Consider the following 4,443-nt stretch of genomic DNA (forward strand, 5'->3'; position numbering starts at 1 on the left):
AAACCATATTTGGGAACACAAGGACTCACACCACACCCAAATTCAAAAGAACTTCCCAGGAGGCTCTCTGCCCTCCTTCAAGAGCTCTCATGCCTACCAGGCTTGTCTTTGGAAGCTGAGCCAGTTATCTTGCATACCTGAGTTCCTTCTGCAGCAAGTAGGGCTGGAGGCCATTGTATCAGAATGCGTGTAAAATGCATAAAGTGTAGGCACTCGTATCTATGAATTAGAATGATGACAGGGAGATTTAAGAAGTTTAATATTCAAGACTTTCAGCTAAAAGGGGTGCATTTGAAAAGTCTTTGTGTAACTGGGGGAAAGAAGAGTGGGTTTGTTTGACAACTGCATACTATCTAGCAGCCCAGCTCCAGTGCATTGGTGCAGAGCTGTGAGCCTGCCAACTCTTCTGAGAGCCTCTGGAATTCCTTCCACCCTGGCTGGGAAGGGTATCTTTAATAGGTCTCCTTTGAGTGGAGGCTTTGCTTTGACTCTGCTCAGTGGCCTCCAAGTTGGTCAGGTTCTAATATGAGCAAGAAGAGCCACTGCTTCCTATCTAATGGGGACTGAACTTATTGTGAGTACTTGTGGCAAGATGGCCACTCACCCAAATAAACCATTTCTGAACCTGTTTGTGTTTTGGGCTGAGTCAGGAGATTTCCTCTTTCTTTTGGTTAAAGAGGATTTAAAAGTATAGAACCATCCAAGATGAACCTCTCCTCCAATCCTCTCCAACTCCCTCATTCTACAGGTGAGGAAACTAAGGCCAGAATGTCAAGCAACTGGCTTAAGGCTATACACCTTGTGGGTAACAGAATTTTTAACTCTTCCAGGTTACTGCTAGTCTTTTAATTAGCATTATCAACTTGTTAATATCAAGGAACTGCCAGTATTAGTAGAACTTGCATGTTAGAGTCCTTGTCTTGAATGCTACAGAGAGATTTATCAGGACAGAAATAATAGTTGTGCTCACTTTGGCAGCACATATACTAAAATTGAAACGATACAGAGAAGATTAGCAAATCCCCTATGCAAAAATAACACACAAAATAGAAATAACAGTTATACTACTAATAAATTACTATATTATATAATAAATATAAAATGATAATGTGCCAAATGCTATTCTAAATCTTCTAGATGCTATTACTCTTACTTTTTTTTTTTTGGTATTTCTTGCTTTGCCTTCTCTTGAATTGATATTTTTTTCTTTTTCTAATTCCATTTCTCTTTAATTGATTGGAAAGTATGTGTGCTTGTGTTTATTATTTCAGAAATTAAACTAGCTAGTTTGGCATGCTGATTTAACAGAAAGTCTGAAGCTCATATCTTACCTTACTCCTAAATAATCAAGGATCTTGAATGATTTTGATTCTAGTCTAAGCCCAGTATTTTAATTATATTTTCCCTTCAAAAATTAAGAGCATTTTGTTACATTATGTTGTTCCATACTCAGTGTTTGCTGAGATATGCTCTCATATTTACCAAAATGTTTTTGTCCAATGTTGTTTTACATCTAAAGCTTTCAATTTTTCATTCTGCTAAAGTATATCCTTTATGATTTCATATAGTGATTCTCTTTGGGTCATGCATGCTCTTAAGTTATCAAAGGGGAAGAGTTGTTTTTACTAGTTGTCTCTGTTTTGTTTGCCTGGAAACAATATTCTTTATACAATCTTTTTTTTCTGAAATATAGCTTCATTGAATGTGGAATTCTAAGTTGATGGCTATTTTCTCTCAACACATTGAAGAAATTCTTACATTGTATTCTCTTCCTTAGTTGCTCTTATAAAATGTACTGTCAATCTAATTGCCCTTTTTTTCTTTTCTTTATTTTTTTTTCTAATTGCCCTTTTTTATAGATGGTTTTATTTTCTCTTTGGCTGCTTTAAGATCTCTGTTTTTCTCTCTCTGTTTCTGTCTTTCTGTACAGCTTTTCTCCAGTTCTTCTTGCCACTACCCTTTATCAAGCAACCACTGGTTCACTTTCTATCATTATAGATTAATTTGAATTTTACACATATGAAATCATATAGTTTGGCTCCTTTTTAGGGGGTCTGATTTCCTTCACTCAACAAAATTATTATGAAGTTCATCCGTGAACATTATTAGATCTATATATAGTTCATTTATTTTTACTGCTGAGTAGTACTCCATTGTATGGATATACCACAGTTTGCTTATCATGTCACTTGTCATTAGACATTTCCAGTCTTAGCTATTGCAAAGGAAGTTGCCACAAACATTCATGTACATCTTGTTATGAACATGAGCTTTCATTTTTCTCACATAAGTATTTAAGAATGAATACCGGGATTATATGGTAGGTCTATGTTTGAATTTTTAGACACTGCCAAAGAGTTTTCCAAAGTAGTTGCACTATTTTACATTCCCATCAGCAGTGAATGAGAGTTCCAATTGTCTACATCCTTGCCTTCATATGGTATTATGAGATTTTTACTTGTAGCCGTTCTATTACATATGTAGTTGTATCACACTGTGGTTTTAATTAGCATTTCTCTAGTGCTTAATGATGCTGAACATCTTTTCCTGTGCTTATTTGCTATCTATACATCTTCTTTAGTAAAATGTCAGTTTGGATGTTTTACCTATTTTTAAATTGGGTTGTCTCCTTATTATTGAATTATAATAATTATCTACATATTCTAGATATAAGAATTTTGTCAGATACATATTTTGCAAATATATTTTTCCCAGTCTGTAGTTTGTCTTTTCATTTTTTAAATTGTGTTCTTTGAAGAGCCAAAGCTTTTAATTTTGATGGAATTGAATTTATTGATGTTTTCTATTATAGTCTTGTTTTTTGTCATATTCTTAAAATCTTTGACAAAGCCAAGATAAATAAGATTGTCTGGTATATTTTTATGTAGGAATTTTATAGTTTTAATTCTATGTTTTAGTCAATGATAAATTATTTTTTAATTATTTTTTTAATATGGTAGGATGCAAGCCAAAGTTGATATTTTTTCATATGGCTACTCAATTTTTCTAACACTATTTGTTGAAAAGATTGTTCTCCTCCATTCTTTCCCATTGAATTACATCGGTAGCTTTGTTGAAAATCAATTAAATTTATATGCCTGGGTCTCTTTCCTGACTCTATTATGCTATGTTCATTTGTTTGTCTAACTTTATGCCAATACCATGCTGTACTAATTGCTGTAGTTTTTAAATAAGTTTTGCCATCCAGTGGTGTAAGTACTACAAGTTTATTTTTGTTTTCTGTTTTTGTTTGTCTTATTTTCAAAGTTGTTTAGTTATTTTAGATCCTTTTCATTTTTATATAAATTTCAGAATCCACTGGTCAATTTATCCAAAAACAGTCTATTGGGATTTTGATTGGGATTGTATTAAACCTATAAGTCAATTTGGGGAGGATTGGCATTTTAATAATCTCTAGTCTTCTCCATGAACATGATATATTTATCTCTCCATCTTTTTAGGTCTTCTTTAATTTCTTTCATCAATGTTTTACAGTCATCGTTATATAGTTATTGTTCACCTTTTATCAAATGGATTCCTATTTCATATTTTTATTCTGTTGTAAATGGTATTGTTTTTGTAGTTTTAATTTCTAATTCTTCACTGCTTACTTAGTTGATCCTTAACACAGGTTTGAAATGTATGTCCACTTATAAATGAATTTTTCACATGTATGTAACTGTATTTTCTCTCCCTTATGATTTTCTTAATAACATTTTCCTCTGTCTAACTTACTTTATTGTAAGAATCCAGTACATAATATATATAACATACAAAATATGTGTTTATCAACTGTTTACACTATTGGTAATGCTACGGGTTAACAATAGGCTATTAGTAGTTAAGTTTTGGGGGAGTCAAAAGTTATATGCAAATTTTTTACCGTGTGAGGGGTTGATACCCCTAACCCCTGTGTTGTTCAAGAGTCAACTGTATATGGAAATAAAACTGATTTTTGCACTATGATCATGAACCCTGAAAATGTGCTCAACTCACATATTAGTTCTAGTAAGTTCTTTTTGTATAGTCCATTGGATTACCCACAAAGATAATCATGATGTCAGTAAATATAGTTTTTTCTTCCTTCTTAATCCATTTACCTTTAATTTATTTTTCTTGACTTATGCACTGGCTAGAAACTCCAATACAGTGTTGAAGAGAAGTGCTGAACCCAAACATGGTTGCTTGTTCCTACTCTCAAGGGAAAGAATTCAGTTTTTCACCACTAAGCATGATATTAGCTATAGATTTTTTTTACAGATGTCCTTTATTAGGCTGAGGAAATTCTCTTTTTTTTTTTAAGATTTTATGTATTTATTCATGACAGAGAGAGAGAGAGAGAGAGGCAGAGGGAGAAGCAGGCTCCGTGCAGGGAGCCCGATGTGGGACTCTATCCCAGGTCTTCAGGATCACGACCCGGGCTGAAGGCGGCCCTAAACCGCT

At 33.5% G+C, this 4,443-nt stretch overlaps 1 non-coding gene across 1 annotated transcript; it reads left to right on the plus strand.

Annotated features, from left to right (window-relative positions):
• Positions 1-962: 962 nt before the first annotated feature.
• LOC129520327 (U6 spliceosomal RNA) lies at positions 963-1,069 on the plus strand. The gene has a single exon (XR_008666564.1). It is a non-coding gene; the product is annotated as a U6 spliceosomal RNA (small nuclear RNA).
• The last annotated feature ends 3,374 nt before the right edge of the window (positions 1,070-4,443 follow it).

This window comes from Nyctereutes procyonoides, unplaced genomic scaffold, assembly GCF_905146905.1.
Source record: "Nyctereutes procyonoides isolate TBG_1078 unplaced genomic scaffold, NYPRO_anot_genome, whole genome shotgun sequence".
NCBI lineage: Eukaryota > Metazoa > Chordata > Mammalia > Carnivora > Canidae > Nyctereutes > Nyctereutes procyonoides.